The sequence below is a fragment of the Hyposmocoma kahamanoa genome, unplaced genomic scaffold (assembly GCF_003589595.1).
Source record: "Hyposmocoma kahamanoa isolate Upper Pololo Valley unplaced genomic scaffold, ASM358959v1 93, whole genome shotgun sequence".
NCBI lineage: Eukaryota > Metazoa > Arthropoda > Insecta > Lepidoptera > Cosmopterigidae > Hyposmocoma > Hyposmocoma kahamanoa.
In genome coordinates, this window is record NW_020654810.1 from 22,479,918 (window position 1) to 22,502,600 (window position 22,683).

Here is a 22,683-nt window from a genome sequence, read left to right on the forward strand (position 1 = left end):
GTATGTCTCAGGGTGCCAGGCGCAGTCGTAGTATCCCTCAGACTTTACGATTTAAAGCTCGGGGTGTCAATGCAAGAGCTATGGACACGCATATCACAATATTATTTAACTGCCTCCGTGGCCGAACGGTTACCTTGCCGGACTGCCACGCAGAGGTCCCAGGTTCGATTCCCGGGCCGGGAGAAATAGCTGTATGGCCTACAATTATTTCTCTCGTGAGTTTGGGTGTAATTTGTGGTTGTCTATATGTGTGTCCATGGCACCCGCGACACAGGGTTTCCCTAGTGCGGGGCTATGTTGAGTGTGTGCGTTATTTGTGTTTAAAAAAAAAAACTCTTAACACCAGCGCATGACTTGTTCATTCCGTCACTTGTGCCTACCAAAAAAAAAATTCATGAACACTTAAAAAAAATCCAGCAAACCTTGTCAGAAAACGTTGCTGAAGACGTTGGTACAAATCCAGCCGAATTGAGGGATTTCTTCGGAGTGTTCGTTCTTTGTATTAATAATTATAGCAAACTAGTGGAGTAATTTCACAAAAATAATTGAATATGATGGTGGTCAAAGATTGTAATATTCGATAAACTTAAAAATTACAGTCAATGTTCATTTTACGCGTTTGTAGTTTTGTTTTTTAAAGCGATAAGTGCCGATGCCGAAAACCAAGTATCGATTAATACAAACTAATAACTAATTTGATTGACTATTTCTGGATTTTTGGCTATTGAATCGTTTTATTTAATAGCTTTTACCAAAGACGGATACATAGCTACGTCACAATGCTGACCCACAATTCGCAAGTTTTAAAGTGATTCATACTGCGCTTGCTCCGGTCAGAAAACATACGAATGAACGATCGATTATCCTGAATAAGCAACTTCCTTTAAATCAAATTCCAAGTATAAAGACGTGCTTACTATGCGAGCTGTAAACAAAGAAATATGCTTTGTAACGATTTTTTTTTTGATAGTGTAAATTTGTATGAGATATATACAGTACTCCCTAGTGGTCCTACTAAAGCAGGAAACAACAACTATTTAGGCAATTTGTATTATCAAGTTTACTCTCAGCATGACATGCTAGAACAAAGCCTTTTGCTACCTAGTAAGTTCGGTTTCCTTTTTCTATAGGTATTAAATAGACTTGCTCTTGACCAACTATCTGGTCCTGGAACAAAAATGTAGTCCGCAGCAGTCAAATGATCGAATGAGGTCGCCCAGAAGTTGCCCGTTCAATCGCACCATCAAGGCTTTTGTTTCACTCTATTCCTTTCGTACAGCATTATAAATCAAAAATAATATAAAAAACATTTATTTTCAGGCAACATAGTCCATACAAGTAAGTAAGTTAGAATCCAGCCCTCATATGTAACTCTGTGAACCTCCGGAACAGTGCTACATCCATCCTGTCCGCTATTGTCTTCAGGATCTTGTTGTTGCTTCCCCTCACTCTTCGTACTATTGATGTGAACATTTACGCATGATGACATAGAAATCGTCCACAGCAGCATCTGCGAACATTCCAGATGCAGAAACGGGGCAGCCTCAGCAAGGCCCTGAAGGTGTTATTATATTGGACTCGCAAGTACTGTACGATCCCAGTGTAAAGTTGGACCATAGAGCACACGTGTAAAGCTGGCAGTATGCTCTGAATAGCGTCAGCTTTACTGCAATCGTACACCGCGTGAATCTAATATCTAATAAAGAATGACAAAAAACCGCTTATTACGCTCGAAAGGAATATCAATCAAGGGTAATATCCTACCGTACCTCTGGGTGGTCCGATGGTAAAGGGATAGCGCGGAAAGAGCTGAGCCCCGAAGTTCTTCGAATTCTTCTTTCGACTTTCTTGAAACCACTGGTCATTGCAATTACATTAACATTATATCGCTATTATGATAATAATAATAATGTTTATTTTAAAGAGAAGAGAAGAGAAGAGAAGTGTTTATTTTTCAGAAAAAATTTCTTCGATCCGGCCGGACTCGAACCGACGTCTTCTATAATGTTTATTGTTACAAATAGTTACAGCATATTATGTTTTTTATAATTTTTTTATTATTATATCAAGTGACGGGACGACGTCGTGCCTGTGATGGCTACACACCTGTCCATAACAGTTGCAATGCCACTCAGAGCTTTCAATAGTGAAGATCTAAGGGGCGCTGCCCCTGCGCCCGTCACGACTTAAATTGACAAGTCCCATGTGCCTGTAATTTCACCAGCACCCTTACCCTTCAAAGCCGGAACACAGTGATGCTGATATTACTGCTTGGTGACAGAAATAGGTATGTTGTGAAGTTCCAGACATCTGAATATAATGATAACCTGTGTTCCAGGAGTCAGGCATTTGACACAGATTATTGCTATAATACATAATATTGATTCTTAACAATTTTAATAGTTACATTATTAAATATGAAGGTTTCCCTAGTGCGGGACTATGTTGAGTGTGTGCGTTAAAATAAAATAAAAAACTGATGATTTAAATTAGCAGATTTGGGTTTCTGATGGAGTTCATGAGCCCATTGAGCCATGGTTTCGTCGGTATTTAGTTTTTTTAATATTGTTCTCTGTTTTTTTAAATATTATATTGTATTCCATCAATAAGTGTTGCATCGCGTGCCGTAAAATTCATTTTCAATGCTGCTTTCTTCTAGATAGAAAGTCCATTTCTATGAACTTTTAAACGTTTTTCAAAAGTTTTCTAAGGTCAAACATGGATCACGCTTACTTAACGCTTTAACGTTCAAAACGTCCAAGAATATGATATTATTACTCATCCACAGCAAAAACTAGTGAAAGTCGTCAAAATGCAAACACTGTCTTCGTATTGATTCACAATTTACATTACAAATTGTTACACGAGGATCTCTGGATCACTTTTGTTGATGTAACTAAATATTTACCAACTTATTATTGCTGTTAGCAGAAACCCTATTTACTTCTACGTATATTAAACTTTAACATTTCTTAAAATGAGTAGTTAAGTTAGTATATGTATAGGCTTGGCTTTCCGAGGTCAAGACTAGGTCAACGGTTGTATTTATAAATAAGTAGTCTCTGTTCTCTCATGTTACTGTGATGAATTATTGCGACGTGATTTCGCTAATTGTCTAACGGGATGACTCTATTGTATCTAGACCTTTGATGTAGGCAACTGTCTTGGTAGTTGTATTATTTAGGCATTATTTAGATGTGCATGCATCGTCGACCTCGTCGTCGCTTTCTACCAGGTGATATAGAGGTCAAATGCGCTTTTATTTTTGCATATGCAATATATTTCGTTTATCTTTCCAACCAAACCATGACGACATCGGTGGCCCAACGTTTGCTATGTGGGCACTGAATGAGGAGGTCCCGGGTTTGATTCCCGGTAGGACCAACATAGGAAACGAACTTTTCTAAATTGGTTCTGGTCTGGGTGTTCTGTGAAGTGCCCTAAAGTCAGTTCCGTTGCTCTGGTACTTATATGACAAGGAATTCTCTAGTTTTATGACCAAGCGATTAGTATGGTTTACTAGCACATTATGAAAAAATTATTTAACGAATATTGTATTTGTCATCGAATGTCTTCAAAACTGTTTAATCCAATACGGTTGTTCATTATTTTACCTGTTCTTTGAATTTGGTTACAATTTGGTTTTCGGATACTAGGTCCCGAAAAAATCATTTCATAGCCAATGTATGACAATCGCAGTTGTCACAGCATAACGGAGTACTATCTACGGATAGTTAAGAAAGCTTAAATAATAAACAAGGCCTGTTCAAACTTTTCCAAAGTTGATTTTTCAACGGTTTCCATAACCTTTCCTACGCCTTATAAAATGACGTAACTACTTTCTTTAACCTCAAATTATGCAAATACCATTAAAACCATTTATTTTCTCACACATTAATTATTAAAAAAAAAAGAGGGTGAATGCTGTAAATGAGAGCTTTGCGTAATATGTGCGGTATTAGTCTTAAAGATACAATGCCGAACAGTATAAGTAAGAGAGCGTTGTGGTATGAAACATGATTTAGTGACAAGGATAGAGAGAGGAATGCTTCGATGGTTTGGTCATGTAGAAAGAATGTTGGTAGGTTGGCGGTACAAATTTATAGAGCGAATGTGGATGGAAGCGTGGGTAGAGGTATACCTCGGCGAACATATCTCAATCAGATTGAGGACGTCCTTAAAAAAGGCCGGGTTAAAAAGTACCAAGAATAAACGGGCATGTATGAAGCGATTGATGGGAGTGGCTGAGGCGAAAGAGGTATGTCAGGAGCGTAGCAAGTGGAGGTCCATAGTCTCTGCCTACCCCAGTGGGAGACAGGCGTATTGATACATTAATTACTTAATAAAGTTAAAAAAACTGAATTAAAGGGCCGGGCACTGGTGTGGGACGCCACATGTGCGAACATACTTAGCTAAGCTAGCGGAAAAAATTAAAAGTAATAAGTACCAAGATCTCAGGTCCGAACCAGGTCTTTGGAGTCGAAACCCTTAGCCTGTGGGGTCCCAGTGCCTTTCATCTATACAAAATTTTATCGAAAAAATTAATAGACTGTCTGGGAAACCCCAGGGCCGGCCGGCAGCTACCTAGCCCAATACATTTGCATAGCAATACAAATGGAGAACGCTGCCAGCATCTTGGGCACCTTGCACTTGGGACACAATTTTAATCATATAATTTAAAAATCCTAGTTTTACTTTCTAATATTTAAGCTTTTATTGTCTATTTTTTTACCTTACCTGTATGTTATCAAAATAAAAATACAAAAAACTGTTGAGAAATACGTAATTAAACATTGAGCATTATCGCTCAGTACACCTTTGCCAACACATTTGAGCCTGTTTCGCGAACTTAGTCAACCTCGGTTGTGACGATTTCTACACAACGTTTTCAGGTCCAAATGGTGCCGTATACTTTGTTTGAATAAACAAAATTCGCGGTTTAAATTAAAAAAAAAATAGTTTCATTTTCAAATGTGTTAAAACTTGGTTTAATTAGGCAATGGGTAAACGAAAATGTACTGTGGCTAACTGCTTTTTTGATCCGAATTTCCTTGAGTTCATTAGGTCAGTTATGTTTCGTTAACACGTGCCGTCAGTTACTCGAGAACCGAACAGTTATGTATGACCTGGCAAACGGTTGTCTACACTACACAAAGGTGATCTTATGCTTCTTTATGAACAATCTCCATTTACAATTCAGATCTCAGGTGGGTAAACTGTTTCATTAGGGACCAGAACAGCATAAAAAAATTTACAGGGGATTAAAATTAAATAAAAAGCATTTTCATTTGGACTGGTATAGTTACTTGTGGAAATATATTTTCGAGGGCCTACTTGAAATACCAAGTGACCAGACGAAGAAGTCGTGGCCTGGCACTACTAATACGCCCATCACCGTGAGGCATATTTCACCCTCACCCTTGAAAACCGGAACGCAATAATGCCCACATTACTGCTTGGCAGAAATAGGTAAGTCTTTAACAAACGAATTAAATCTTTTACGTTTCGGGCTTTTTACAAGTGACCACGACATCATTGGCCATTCGCGGGAATTGTTCCGAAATAAGCATAAATAAGTGTTCACTGTTCGGCCGTTTTATCTCCTTTTCGGGTCTGAAATGAAGTACATTTGTTTTTTAATTTCAAACAATACAATGTATCAGACTTTGAATATGAGTCAGCCGTTACCATGGAATCTGTAAAGAGCCCGAAACTTTGGTGTATTTACAAACAAAAAACAAATATACGCGGTTTTAAATACAGAAAATATACTTTAATTTCCAAAATGTAGCAATCACGAAAACCTAAGAACTCTTTTTCAATTAGGATTCAAGAAACAAACTTGTGGATACAGGAAGTAGCCACAATCACAAGAAGATCTAGATCTATAGTTTATAGGTTTAGGTAATCAACAAAAGTGAATAACATTCAGCTGTCGCTTGCTTTATTTAGTACTGAGTTTGATAAGTCGTATTACTGCTGTACTGTTTAATTTGGTCGCATGTTATTCGCTGTCATCTTTTTAAAGGCTCGATTTTTAGGTTGTATAACGTAGGAAAGTTGTGAAACGTATTATTAAACATCTTTATTTCAATATTATATATTTAGTACCATTTTAAATAGGTAATTCGAAATGTTGTCTATTACCTGAGAACATTATCATATATTTAGAATCATTTTCAAAAAGTTTATTATAATTTTTCAATAAGTCACCAGATAATGCCTCATACCTTTTCATACCATAATTCATAAATACTTCATTACGGTTTGTATATATTTACCTACTTAATTACCTAAATCTTTGTAGTTTTTTGTAGATCTACACTGGCATGCTATCTCTTAAGTACCTAAGTGAGTAGGTTCACTGCACTTGGAAGCAGGAAACCACATCATTTAATTTCCATACTTATCCCTAACACAAGCCATGCCCTAACACAGGCCATGTGTAAGCAATGCATTGAAGCTATACTCGTGCAAATGAAGTAAAGTAAACCACATCGCAGGAGTCAACGACTCCATTGAATTTACACTTCCCTCGCACATGTTTCGCTTTGCAAGCAACAATAACAATCTTGATTTGTACTGGGTAGCCCATCAGTGAACGATATTTCTTGCAACGTTTCAGCTTTGTTTCCTTAAATAGGGTATTTCGATCCACTTGTACATAACTTTATATACATTAACATTGTGATCGCCATATGTTGTAATTAGTTTAGTTATATCAATTTAGTTTAATTAATTATAATTAAAATTTGTCAGACAAGCTGTTTATTGTCACCGATAAGTTCATCTGAAACTAAGGAATTACCTGTGCTTTTAGTAGAGCAAAGAAATATAAAAACATTTTTTAAATTAAAAAAATAATTAAATTAACAAAAAAAATATTTAAATTAAAAAAATTACTCGGAACGCACAAACCAGAAGCAATTTAGAGAAGTTTGTTTCCAATTTTGTCCTACCGGGTATCGAAGCCGAGACCTGCTCCTCCAGTGTCTAATGTGCAAACCTTTTGGCAACCGAGGTAGTCGAAATAAATACATATTTTCGTCCAGATTATTTACATACGTTGACTTTATTTATCTGACGCCCTCTTTGGTCGAGTGCCTCGCATACCGGTTTTTATGGTCTCGCCATCTCTGATGTCCCGGGTTCGATCCCCAGCCGGGACATATAGAAAAAGTAACTTTTTTTATAATATCAAATAACGAGACGTGCGCCTGATGATAAACTACACGCCTGTCCAAAACAGTTGCAGTGCCACTCAGAGTTTTAAATCACAAAGATTTGATGGGCTGCCTCTGCGCCCGTCCCCTTGAGACATAATTGGACAAGTCCCATGTGCCTGTAATTTCACCAGCACCCTTACACCGTAATAGGTGTTCATGCTCCATCGTTGACCTCATCGTGATTTTGCAGTATGTGAGATGGAGCTCAAATGCGCAATTATTTTTTAATTAAAAAGAAACCTGTTGTACAATTAATACTTATTTCGTATTTAATTGGTACAAGAATATGTAATCTACTCGCACCCATAAAAGCTTACGTCATGGACTTCGTTGTCTAAATAAATTCGAAGTGACGTTGTGAGACATGATGTCATATGACCCACCTATTGGGATTGATGACTTCATAGTTTAAGTAATTTCCGATCGCGTTAAACTGTTATTAAGAAATCATTTTTTTTTCTTTATACATTATTTAACCCATCCACGACGAAGTCGGTAGAGGTTTTTAGTAACAGTAAAGCTTCTTGTGAAAGAGTTCGTCCAGTGAAATACTGTCACCTTTCCTATTTATGCCGCCGAGCAGTAATGTGAGCATGCATTCCGGTTTTGAAGGGAATTACAGTCACATAGGACTTGTCAACTTATGTTTAAGAGTGACGGGCACAGTGGTAGGACCCCTCAGATCTTTGCAATTTAAAGCTCTTGGCGTAGGCGTGTCATTTACCACCAAGACTTTCCCGAATAACTATAAAACAACCATTTGAAACTTTATCGTGTGTTATAAATTATTATGTAAACCCGAGTGTAAACGTGGTTTGCATACTTCGAAATCGCACATAAAAGTTGCGCATACGCATTGAGACATCACTTGCGCAGGATTCCGTTCCGCTAGCTAAATATTGGGTTCATTATTTATCTTCGATCTGATTAATATTCATTGATTTGTCATGTCTGTGCATTTTATGACCACTTATTTAACATGTTCAATGAGATTGAACGCCTTATGGTATGACCTACCGCCTCTCTACCGGAGGCAGTGGGTTCGAATTCGGGGTCGCACTTCTGAGTTTCTCGGAATTTATGTGCGAAATTGAATTTGTAATTGGCAGCGTGTCGGACTATGGCCCAAACCTTCGCCTGAGAGAAAACCTGTGACCGGCAGTGGCACGTATAAATGAGTTCATGATGATGATGGATTTTATAGTGCAGTTATATTTCGTTGCTCTGGTGTTCATAGTACAGTGAATTCCCTTGTTAGAGGTCTGGTAACTTGTGATTGGCTGGGACATTGTTATTATTAGTATTGAATACAATATAAACCATTTATTGCTGCGGCCACAACACAAAAATACACATTAAGAAAGATAAAGCTAAATGTCGCCGCCGCGAAAAGGCTGTGACGCTGATTTTCAGTGTTTATTATATATATTTAATACGTAATGAACATTGTTGTGAATATCATTAATAACATTCCGGTTTGCCAAAATTAAAACATGAATATTATAACAGTGGATTATTCAAATTATGAAACATGTGTGTAAACTTACAAGTTTATATAGCCCGAGGTTTTGAAGGAATTATTAAGAATGGTTATTAGTATATTAGTATACAGTTACACATGTTCTTCGTGCAATGTTGTTACAACCTCAAATGGCTTTGGGTGAGTCACTTTGTAAAAATTACAAATGGCTCACACGGCGTGAACTAACGATTCCTAAACATTTTCACGATAGAAAAAAACACAAAGGTACTTTACGTATACTAATAATTTTTTTTTATATCAACTGAACTAACTAGAACACGTACATATACGACATACTTTTTTTTTTATAACGCATACAATCTACATAGCCCCGCACTATGGAAACCCTGAGTCGTGGGTGCCATGGACACACACATAGACAACCACAAATTACACCCAAACTCACGAGAGAAACAAATGTAGGCCATCCAAATATTTCTCCCGGCCCGGGAATCGAACCTGGGACCTCTGCGTGGCAATCCGGCATGGTAACCGTTCGGCCACGGAGGCAGTTAAGTTAAGTTAAGTTTTTGTAATGGCTTTAATTACTTTTGTAAAAAAATGAATTCTGAAATAAAGCCAGTGTTTTTATCGCTCGATCCAAGCAAAATGCACCGTATTAGTACGAGAAATATTTTAATTCGACCGGAGGTAGTATCGATTCTGAAGAATTAAACTTTATAAAATATCTAGGTTTTAACAATTGCTATATATCGGAAATGTATTTTTTCTGATCTAAATCTCGTTTATTGTAGTAGCAGTAGCGCTCCTTATGAAAGAGTTCGTCCAGGGAAGTACTGCCACCTTACCTATTTCTGCCGCCAAGAAGTAATGTGAGCATTACTGCGTTCCTGTTCTGAAGGTGGAAGTACTTCCCTGGACAAACTCATTCACAAGTAGCTCTACCTACTGTTACTAATAATTGTAACTGTTTTATAAAGTAGTTTAAAAAGTCCGTGGAGTACACTAGACATAAAGCCAAACCCTGAGTGTCGAGCGGTTGGAGTCCCGCCACAACGTGAATTTCAATTCGTTTGTGGTGTGAGTACCGACCGAACATCTGTCGACCTTCATGAAGGAAGACTTTTGGCCGAAGGGCAGTTCCGCGTCCGGTTACCTGATACCAGATTGCGCCACACATCGCCGACAGGTGCAATACGTGTAGATTAGTTAGAATAGTGTTTTTATATTGTATGTATGTTTTCCTTAAGGTATATATTATAAGAATGTTTTATTATGTATGTTAGTCTATAAGGTATGTATTTATGGGTCTTTGTACCTTGAATGCAAATAAATAAATTAAAAACAAAAATAATAATATAAAAAAAACAGAGCTTCAATAGTTTGTGAAATTATATCTATTTGCCAAGTTTCATTAAAATCAGTTACCGAAAGTGTGCGAAACTCGATTCATCCCCATATTTGCCACCTTTAGGGGTGGAATATTTTCTTCAAATTTAAATGGAATCAATACAGAAGTACCCTTTTTCCAACAAAAAAAATCATCAAAATCGGTTGCAACAAATGCTGTACCGAGTTATCGCGTAACATGCATACAAAAAAATACAGTTGGATAGACAACCTCCTCCATTTTTTAAGTCGGTTAAAAATCATATCGTATTGTTGTTTTTACTGTTATTATATTGACATAATGCAAACTTTACGACGACAGTAAAAGTTTCTATCACTTGAGAAAAATCAACATGAGCAATAAGATTGTAACTCGAACAGTCGAACCTACTCAACAAATATGTAAAAACTGCAAAACATAATAATACCCACTGGAATTAAAAGTATATTTTCGCTGATGAAAGACCAATCATGCTACAAACATGGGAACTGTACGCACTCCCACACGTGAATCTATTGTTTAACTTGATCGTGCAACATATCACTTGGTTGTGTAATGGTCTCAACCAGAACCAATGTGGGTTATGCTTTTATTACTTCGTTATTTATTACGCACAACGGTACTCTATGCCACTTCCAACAAACCGACCCAAAGTTGTTCTTGGATTTTGAGATGACATTGTAACATTGTAACAACAGTCTGCGATTATGTCATGGATAAACCTACACATTCAATGAAGTTTGACAAACCCTTGCAAAAGAAGTCCGTTATCTACCCAGGATGCTGCGAGAGGCCTTTGAAATTAAAAAACATCCTAACAGGGAAGATGGTTTCTCTGTACCACCAGTTTGGGATCCAGTATTTGCTCTGATGAAAAATCCCAAACAGACCTAAGACTGCAGTACTAATTAATGTTTTAATTTATTGTAATTTCCATTATTAATTAATAATAAATTTAACTTTATAAAAATTCATATTGTTACAATAAAAAATTTGTAAAACAATGTAGCGTAAATTGGAATGTTTCTTTGTAAAATTAAAAACAAAATATTTAATTAATAACTTTAGTAATTTTTGAAAAAATAGGGTGGTTCCTCAGTCAACCGTGACCATGGGGCCTGTAAAGGGCCCGAAACGTTGGTTACAAAACGCTGGTTGGTTTCAAACGTTTGTTTGACAAAACAAATTAACGCGATTTAAATCCGGAAAAATAGTTTCATTTCCTATTGTAAGAATTATTAATGAAAATATTTGTTTTTTTAAATATCCAAGTAACGGGATGAACAAGTCGTGTGACTGGTGGTATATTTATAGCTTTAAATCGCAATGATCTGAGTGACACTGCCACTGCGCCTGTCACCCTGAGACATAAGCTGACAATTCGAAACCGGAACGCAACAATGCTCACAATACTGCTTAGCGACAGAAATAGGTAAGGTGGCAATACTTCCCTGCATGAAATATTTTGCAAGTAGCTCTACAGCTACTAATTCATATATCTGATGATGAAGGTTTCATAAGCACACGTTTGAAAAAGGGCTTGCTTTTCCTATCGGAGCAGGCAGAGACTACAGCACTTTCCATTTTTCTTTCCACTTGCTCCTAATCCTGACACACATCTTTCATCCATCAACACGCATTTTATGCTCTCATACCACCATTCATGGACGACCTCTGTGACCCATCAGTTTGCGCTGTAGACGCTGGACGACGAGGTCCTATGTTACATTCTCTCCTCCTTGTGAAAGAGTTCGTCCAGGATAGTAGTGCGACCTTACCTATTTCTACCGCCAAGCAGTAATGTCAGCATTACTGTGTTCCGATGTTCCGAAAAGACGATGTCGATTCTTTGCGATTTAAAGCTCTGCAACTGTTAAGGACAGACGTATAGCTTACCATCAGGCGCACGACTTGTTCGTCCCGTCACGTGATATTAAAAAAAAACAAGCTTCGCTCACAAAAACCCTTTATCCGCGGCAAAGATATTCAGTCTAATTTAAGTAAAAATACAATATAGGGTAAAACCGGGGTAGATGGCGGGATTGATAAAATTTGTTTAAAAAAAATTACGATTGGCCATCTCTTCCGAGGTGTCCGGGTGTGATGACCATAGACTATGGGTAAGATGGCCAGTAATTATTTCTAGACTTAGATAGGTCTTTTACTTGGTGTTTTGTTTTCTTAACGTCGTCAAATTCTCAGTTTTCTTGAACCCAAAAGTGGCACACGACGCTTTGGAGCCAGTCTTCGATGAGGCGGATTTCATAGCAGCAGCAGCCTTAATAGCTATGAGTTCTTAGGTTTTCGCGATTGTTACATTTATGAAATGAAACTATTTTTCCGGATTTACATTTGTTTTTCAAACAAACCAAAGTTTCGGGCCCATTACATGTATTAATAGCTGCTTTTATTGATTCTTCGGTGCAATTCCCTCTCATTGCGGCCACCTTTCTTTTGTGTTTAGTATGCATCTAAAACAAGTTCGAAAATAAATAAATTATTTTATGAATATTTTAGACCTTTGTGTGATCGGTATAAGTTGGTCGCATGGCCATCTTACACCGATTTTGATTGACCATCTATCCCAATATTCCGGGAGAGGTGGCCACACATAAAATTTAAACAAGAAAAAACGTGATACGTAAAATTTTGAGCTTCTAACAAAGCATTGGATGTAGACTAAGCGATAAATACAAAAATAATCCATATTTAAAAAAAATTCATTGCAGTGTAAAACATGAACCCTCCAAAAAATTTTAGCATTACTCAAAACAATTAACTAGGTTTTTACTTACTTTTTCTTTTTTTTCTCAGCATATTCGCCGTACACTTGCACTTAGAGACGATACGATGCGAACTGAGCAATAACTATCGCCATCTCGTTAGCGGATCATTGAAATATTGCGATTGGCCATCTGCCCCCTATGGCCATCTAACCCGGTTTTACCCTAATAGAGCGAAAATCCTAAAAACTAACTTAATTACATCTAGACAGGTACAAAAACATGCTCACTAACATATGCATGTAAATGGCATATAATAACATTAATCAATCTACAAAATAGACTTTATATCTTCCAGTTTTCAAAATATGTTTTTTGAATGCATGATTATTATAGTGTTTGTTGTTTTGATAATTATATTATCCATTATAGTTATTGAATTTAGGCTGTATAAATTTCTTTTCATGAATTATTTTTCTTAATGTAGTGTGACGAGAGTACGGGGCAATCTTTGTATTATTATACAGGGTGTTATCCCTAAAGTGGAAATGGCTGGCCATATTCAAAGAGTCACAGACAGAGGGTGGTCACAGACAGTCACGAATTGGTACCCGCTTTATAAGCAAAGAAGACAAGGTAGGCCATCAAAGAAGTCGAACGATGATAATCCAAAAATAGCAGGAACGCTATGGCCAGGACTCGCATAAGATAGATTCTGTTGGAAAAGCTGGAGAAGACGCTAAAGGCGGACATTCGATGCTCGAACGGAGTCAAGTCTTCAAGGTTGAACGACGGGCAAGTCAAGTCAAGTCAAGTCAAGTCAAAGATTATTTATTCCATAGGTAAAATAAATTTACACTTGAAAACGTCACATTTAAGCTACTGCTCGCTCACTACGCTGACCTCCCTGAGAAGAACGAGCAAGAAACTCTAGGGATTGCTCTTTTCAAATAAACTTAAATGCTATGGAATACACTTGGAATCAAATTTGTGTGGATTCTGGAGCCATGTCGTCTTTCCATACATCTTTATCTAACACGTAGTCTTCAATTTTGTAATATGATTTTTCGATCAAAATATTGGCGTATTCGGCATGTCATCAGACTGTCTGACTGACTGACTGTGAGACTGTCGCGGTAGTTTCCCATGCTGGTGCCGGAGACGGCGGTCGCTGGTGATTTCGCCATAGTGTGCAGTTGCGTTGCCGCGTTCCCATCTCGAAAAGCGACGAGGCGAAACACCGTTCTAGTCGATAACATACATACAGACATAATCCTTCGTCTCCCCGGACGGAGGGTATCCATGAGGATTTCCTGACGTAAAAAGAAAAGGCGGTTAAAGCGGCCCTTACACATAACATTACGTACTAACTGTAATTTAAGATAATTAATGACCTTGCGAACAAAAATAATAAGCTATAAGTACTTAAAATGAAATAATATACTGTAAGTTGTATTCCATTCATATTGTAAGTAATAAATAAAGCTATAAATAAATACTGGTTGGCTAGAGGAACTCCTGACATGGCGGTTCTTCAGGATGTCCTTAGATTGGTGGTGGTGAGTTCACCATGGTCGGCCTTTACGAACTTGCCAGCTAATATTCGCTTCATAAACTTCGTCAAACGTTTCATACAGGCGATTATAACAAATCCTTCTGTTTAGGAGGTTATTTACATAATAATGTTCTCTTTTGTCTTGAAACAAAGACAAACCCTCTCAAATTTGTACATTTCCTTAAGAGGGAGCAGAGAAAAAATTTATAATCTTCGATTTGATTTTAGAGGGGTATATCCACTTTAAAGTTAAAAAGAAAATATTGTATGAGTAACTACATGATATATTCAAGCATAGACATTAATCAGAAACATAAAACAATAAAGTTTCCTCGATAGATAAAAATCACGAAATCTCTCTCGAAATGCCTCTAATTTTCACATTTTTTCGATTTATCCTCGAAATGCTACAGGTTATGAGGACAAAAATTAGATAATTAATTATATTTATGCATGATCGACAACTATCACTACGATTTTTTTTAAATCCCTTTAGTTTTAGAGTTATTCCGCTAAAACGAATTTGGTACTTTTAATGCGCAAAATTCAACATCTCCTGTCGCATGTCACGCGAACTTCAGGCATATATTTGTTTCACAAATTTGGGCGGAGCCAACGTCAAAACTTTTTTGGCATGCTCCCTCTTAAAGTACGCTAATTTCTACTTTTCTTTGTCCTGCCCCTGAAACACAGTTTTTGCAGGGAAATAAAGTTTTCTCATGTTTTTATGATAGAATCAGAAAATGGTATTCACAAAAAATGCCAGGAACAAAAGTCGTGTTACATAGTCTTATGAATCACCAGGCCCTCAACAGACGGCGTGATAGAGAAAACGTACGTAAATACAGTCATAACTTAGCAAGCCATTAAGAATAGACAAACATTGCGAAAAGTAATCTATAGTGTGTTATGACTCGTTAAACCGCGAACCAACTCTACATATTCAAGGAAAGTGCTTACCTTTGAAAAGAAAGTTTATCTTTAAAAGCTGGAAGACATCCAAACTTAATTTTCTCTTATGAAATATACAAGGTGGAAAAAAACCCTTAAATGCTTAAGATAGGTAATTTCAGTTACAGGACATATTCATTTGTTTTTCTTAGTATGAACAACTGCATTCGCAAATTTTTGTTTAAAGATTAGTCAGGCAATCGAACCAACTAAAAATGCAAAAAAATGAACACTCTATTATGTACTAATCCGTAGGATCAATGACAAGGATGAAATCTCCTATTCAACATTGGATCTTACATTTAAAGACGTCCATGGAATCAAATATTAATCTAATATACTATTGACTCGTATACACGTATGCACATCATATTTTAAGACCCTATGTTTATTGGAGACGTTTTATGCTTATCATTGATCCTATTGATTAGTTCAATAAAATAGAGAATGTTTATTTTTTTTGTATTTTTGCTTAGTTCAATTTCTGTCTCATGAAAGCTTTTTCGAATCCTATGAATGAATGAATTCGTATTAAGATAAATAAAAGAATGTTAAGTCAAAAGTCCAAGATCAAGTTTTGCCAAAGAGCGATGGAACGCAGCTTATTAGGTGTAATAAGAGGATGGATAGAATCCGGAAAAATACTCTGCGGTCGAAGATATGCATAATCGATGTTGGGAAAAGGACAGTCAGGCTAAAATAAAAAGAGATAGACTCTTATAACCACTTGGTGGATGCCGGAGAACGGCCAGTGACCACGAGACAGTCCAAGAAGGAGATGACAGGACGACTTGGACGCATATGTAAAGGACTGGTCTTACATTGCATCAAACAGGGAACTCTGGAAGTCAAGAAGAGAGGTCTTTGCCCAGCAGTGAGATACAGTAGGCTAATTAAAAAAAAAGTGTTTCTGTTCCGTTTCCATTCATGTCCCGTTGTTTTTTTCCGCCCTGTATAGGTACTCGTACAGATAAAAAATATGGTTATGTCTGGAATCAATCATGAGTATATTTTGATTCTCATTTGGCTGTGTAAATTCATCCTAGAGAGGAGGAAATTCATCTAGCGCAAGAAGATGCGTTAAAACACTAATGCTGTATTCCTGTAAAAAATATATACTCTAGCCTAGAGTAATGCAGTTCAATTGGCACTCTAAAACATAAAGTTTCGTTAGATAAAAAAAGAATGAGTATCCTAGAAAGGAGAAAATTGATTGCCTCAATCGGCAACAAGAAATGTGCTCTCGCACAAGACAATGGTTCAAAACGCGGATGCCGCATGCCGCACAAATTACACCCTGTATGATTATATGATTCTCTCCCATACACTCTTATTTGCTTGGCTTCCTCGTTCAGCTTGATTGTTTGCTTTCTATCATCGATTATCGAAAATTGACCCTATTATTATATTACACGGTAAGTTGTAAATTATATATAATCTTATGTTTTTATCTGCGTTAATAACATTTGTCAAAGTTTATTATAACTGTGGTCATCGTGTATTTTATAATCAAACATCATAAGAAACTTTTAGTTGTTAAATATTGGTAAATTGTTACGTAACTTACTATATTGTAAAAGTGTTGACTTAGTACGTTTGTTTCTTGTTTTGAAAGTTTCAAAGAGAGACTCGAGGCTGGCAACGAGGTGTTTCCATATCGAAGTCAAAGTCAGAGTCAAATAATCATTTATTCCATAGGTAAAATATATTTACACTTGAAAACGTCACATTATATCGAAAATAGAAATAGAGAACGAAGCAAGAAAAATAATCATAACTCTAATTTTATTTGTTGTATGGAAACGCTGAAACTATCTAGTTTTTCACATAACAAGTTAAATTAGTGTTACGATATTTTCCAAATGCATGTTACACGTTTTACCTTTTTAAGCGTCGTATATATTCAAGTAATTTGAAGACTAAATTGCAGATTAAACGAGATAAAAATCTGCATATGCATCGTCATTTTCACTGTAGGTTTTGTAAGGCAACATCGATCGTTATCAAATTAATTAATGCCATCAATTAGCAACCTTAGAGTTAAGTCCAAACTCGTGGTACCACGATTTCGTTTAACCAAGGTAAACGACTCTTTTATGGGGAACTGTATACGTTTTTACAATAAGATTTCGGAGCATATATTAAGATTATCATTTCCTAAGTTTAAAAATTACATTTAAAATATTTTGATTGAAAAGTCAGATAAAGATGTTAGATAAAAATGTATGGAAGGACGACATGGCTCCAGAATTTACACAAATTTGGTTCAAAGTGAATTCCATAGCATTTAAGTTTATTTGAAAAGCGCAATCTAAGTTTATTTGAAATTAGAGTTTCTTGCTCGTTCTTCTCAGGGAAGTCAGCGGAGTGAACGAGCAGTAGCGTAAATGAGACGTTTTCAAGTGTAAATTTATTTTACCTAAGGAATAAATGATTGTTTCACTTTAACTTTGAATGCCTTTCTTCTGACACTCTATTGCAACTACATTTTACCAAAATAACAAATATTATCATAATTGCAACATAGTATCAGTGGAGTCACCATGGAAGTAAATACAATGACCAGTAGTTGGAAAAATATTAACGTACTTGGGGTCATGTACCAGCATACATAAGAATATTGGTAAATATTAAAGAAAGAGTTACTTGCAGATCACGTTTTGCTTTGCCACTTAGAATATTTTAACTATGACTTCAATATAATTGGTAATTTATACTTGAAATCGGTAAATTTGTAATAAAATATTGTATTATTATTTATTCATAAGGCACAAGTAAAGTACATTATAAATACATTACAGTCTAGCCAAATACAAAACTAATACATAATTTACATTTCACTTATTCTAACAAATATACTAAATTAAGAGTTCAACCACAGGGAATTTTCTTATTATCTTTTAAGGCGAAGATACTTTTATCATGTGATCTTTTTGTTCACTGTCACTGGCGCTATTTAATAATAATAATAATAACGCACACACTCAACATAGCCCCGCACTAGGGAAACCCTGAGTCGCGGGTGCCATGGACACACACATAGACAACCACAAATCACACCCAAACTCACGAGAGAAATAAATGTACGTCATACAAATATTTCTCCCGGCCCGGGAATCGAACCTGGGACCTCCGCGTGGCAGTCCGGCATGGTAACCGTTCGGCCACAGAGGCAGTTTAGTTTATTTAGTTTAATCATACACTAACTGTAAATGAATTTGTTCGTTTTAAACGTCTTATGATATTTGTGTGGTCTAAGAAGCCTCAACGTTCACATGATGGTGAAGTCTGCGTAGGTGGGCTTCGGCGTACTTCTGCGCTATGTTGTCTACGGATTCCATTTCCAAGTTTCGTTGGAGGTCTTCGTTTTGTACATACCAAGCTGCATTTGCAATGTTCCTAAGTACTAAAATATAGTCACTTTTTTGAATAAGCCAGAGATATTCCCACTAAAGCTAATGAAAAAGATATCAATTAGATAACTAATTTACAAATTTACACATTGTTAGGTCAGGTAAATACCATATGACAATAAAAGTTAATAATAAACAATAAAAAAAATAATACAAAAAAATAAATAAATAAAAAAATATGAATATATTGTGAACATATGTTCACAAATAAATTGAAAAGATTCTTAGTATCGTTTAACTGTTTTTGTAATTTACATGTGTTTTTTTATTATAAATCTATAAATAGATAAGGATAATGGATAATGTAATTATTTAATACAAAGATCGAACGCTTAGAAAAAAATCCTTCGACCCGGCCGGATTCGAACCGACATCTTCTAGCAAACCGGCTGACGCTATGCCAACTAATCCACAGAACGAACCAGCAGACCTCACGAATTTTTCTATGTGCTTGTTGTCGGATCTTTGTACTTGGTTTCCAACGACTTTTTAGCCGTAGCGCCATCTATGAGAAATCTATGAATTATTTTTTTTATCACCCAGGTAGATTACAACTACCGGCCCTGGCTAGAGATGTCAATATTAACTGTAATTAAATTTTTATTGAATTGATGTACAATTATTTTTTGTGAATAGATAATGTACTTAGTAAGTTAAGTCGCAATGCCCTTTCAGTGTTTCTGTCGGGTCATGTAATAAGTTTAAGACCTTTTTCTGTACTACACAAAGCTATAAATTATATGACTATGTTGTAGTTTATGTCTAGTTTCTATGTTACACAAAATTGACATAAACTTAAATTATGCTATGGTAACATAAAGTCGTTGCTACTCGGTTCCGCAGAGGTGAATAGTGGCTTAGTGTAACCAGTGTTGTGCAGCGTAATTCATATTTAATGACTTAACTAAACAATTATCCCCCATGTATACTACCAACGAGAAATACAACTAAGTGTAATCTATGTAAGCCGCTAAGTATAATGTATGTTATTCTACTTATTAAGTGCATACGTCCTACTCAATAATTGCATATGAGTTGTGTGACGTGGGAAAGTCTGTCTCATACATATTATTAATTTGTTACAGATTGCACAATCTATCTGCACTGGACACTCGATAGCAGGTAAGATAAAGTCTACTTTAGAACATTAAAGCTCCTTGTAAAAGGGTTCGTCCAGGAAAGTACTACCACCTTACCTATTTCTGCCGCCAAGCAATAATGTCAGCATTACTGTGTTCCGGTTTTGAAGGGTAAGGGTGCTGGTGAAATTACAGGTAGGACTTGTCAACTTTATGTCTGGTAGCGCAGTGCAGTGCCCCTCAGATCTTGGCGACTTAAAACTCTGAACGGCATTGCAACTGTTAGGTCCAGGCGTGTCGGCTTGTCGTATTCCAGAACTCTACTCAATGCTCAAGTCAGGACTTGAGCAGACTTGTGTATGATTTCAAGCACTGGAAATACGACCCTAATGGCAAGGACTTGAGTGTGATTTTCAGTGCTCACTGCAATATGCAAGTCCTGACTTGAGCATTGAGTAGAGTTCTGGAATACGACCTTTAGTATCATAATAAAATAAGTTTGTTAGTTACCATTCGGTTTAATCTGACTAACGTAGATACGACACAACCTCAAATGGGTGTCCGCATAACAGTGGAAATGTTGAATCAATCACACTGATTAGTGTATGATGTGAAAACACGATACCTAAAAATGTTCACTATAAAAAACTCAAACTTACCTCGAAATTGTACAAGAAAACCGTTGTATTCAATACGTACTTTACAAAATTCATTTTTTTATATCAACTGAACTAAATAGAGCTCGTAAACCATGAACCAATAACTCAAGTGGGCTTCTAGTCGAGCGATCAAGACAGCGTACTCGGGTATTTAATACCTATTGGAACGACCGAGCGACGGCGCGACGAGTACCAAATAGCTATTTTTGTAACTAATTTGTTTTACATTGACGAGCTGCAATTTATCAAAGCTCCTCTAATTTCTATCAATAACAAACAAATCAACAAGATGGCGCTTATTGCACATTTTTATAGACGTTGCGGAGTGATTCTTTTATTTTGTTCAGGATTAGCGCCATCTACCCATATTTGCAAGCGTTAATTTATAAATTTGTTCATAACACACAATGAATGAATGAATGATATTTATTTATTTGTATAAAATATGGTTTACGAAGGTAGTACAAGTATGCATAATCTAGGATGTCAACATTTTGACAGCTAAACAATTCTAAAGCAAGTCTTATATAAGTATTAAGATAACATATTATAATACTAAGCTATTGCCATGTCATGACGATGTTAAAAAATATAAACAATATAAACACTTTATTTCCTTGTTAAATAAGTTAAGTGGTCAAATTTATTGAGATTTATATATAAAAAAGTCATTAATTGAATATAAATTTTTGTCTCTTCGCCGTGACATCAGCTGATGTTTAAATAGAAGATTATTATTTATCATTTTTTTTTCAGAGGGTTAATGATTACCTATATATGGTCACACACATTGCCCCGCACTTGTTTCTGGTAGTAACTTAGTTTACATTTATATTGAGAAAGTCTCGCGTGTTTTTAAAAAGTCTTACTATTTATTATTCTTTACAAAATTGGATACTTCAAAGATGTGCATACAAGGCCGCGGTAAGATGTTAAGAGATTTAAATAAGGTACCATGTAGACCGAAAGAAATATTTGAATAATATTAAAAGGAAAAACTGACTACTTATATAAAGAGAAATTTACCATTTTACCATTTACATAAACTACTTCCAGGGTATTGGTCAGCGCCACCTGTACATAAGACGGAAATTGGACCTTTTCAGAGTCACTATTGAGTTTATTGGTCCAAGGTAAACGCAATAATCGAAAGAGGTATTTTTAACCCTGTTTTGTTAAAGACTTCAAACAAAAAATTATTACCGTTTTACATCTCTGTGTGTGGCTCACAGTATACAAAATCACGCCTTAGTACTGGAATTTATGTATTTCTGTGTATCTGGTTTTCGTATAATCAATCCGGAATTTTACAAATTTTCTAAAATCATCACTTGTTGACAACTTCGAAGAAAGTTACCGGCAATTAAACATGAATATTCAATCTCTTTCGTAATATGATAATGCAAAACTGAACTTAACACGCACCTGTCGGCTTATTATCCAGTTATTTGGTTTTTTTAATTATTTTTTAAGCTCGGTTCCACTGCGCAAGTTACGCTTCTTGTTTTAGTAGCTTCCTTGTTTTAAATATTATATATATACTATATATATATTAACTTATATTAATTATATTAATATTATAATATATATTAACTTAAGATGATTCTGATTTCGAACTCAATTTACTAATTATTTCTAAACATACAATTAAGTAGCGGTAGAGTTACTTGCGCAAGTGTTCGTCCAGGGAAGTACTAACTAACCTTACCTATTTCTACCAGCAAACAGGAATGTGAGCATAACTGCGTTCCAGTTTTCAACCCCATTATTTAAGTAAATATTTTTGTTTTATTTATTTTCTGTTTTAAACAGTATTAATATAAATGCAATTGCTTTCGTGGCCGAACGATTACCATGCTGGTCTGCCACGCTGAGGTCCCGGGGTTCTCGAGGCTGGGAGAAATATTTGTATGGAATAGATGTAGTGTATGGTGACGTATTTATTTCTCTCCTGACTTTGGGTGTAATTTGTGGTGTTGTATTTCTGTGTCCATGTCGACACGGGGTCTCTCTAGTGCGGGGCTAAGAGTGTGGGCGTTATTATTATATTATTATTACATAGTGATACAAACTCTTCTGGATCAATAGATCGATTGTTTGACTAACTACAAACGTGCACGCGGTGGTCATACGTACGAGATCGAATTCCATTCTTAAATATGAACAAGTTTATTGCACCTCGACTAAATTTCAACTTTTGTTAT

At 36.0% G+C, this 22,683-nt stretch overlaps 1 protein-coding gene across 1 annotated transcript in view; it reads left to right on the forward strand.

Annotated features, from left to right (window-relative positions):
- The window catches only part of LOC113237271, a 113,586-nt gene that overhangs the window by 23,460 nt on the left and 67,443 nt on the right, over positions 1 to 22,683 (forward strand). Inside the window, exon 3 of the mRNA XM_026473661.1 lies at positions 19,827 to 19,863. The gene's annotated coding sequence lies outside the window, so the exon portion shown is untranslated. The remainder of the gene's footprint in view (positions 1 to 19,826; positions 19,864 to 22,683) is intronic.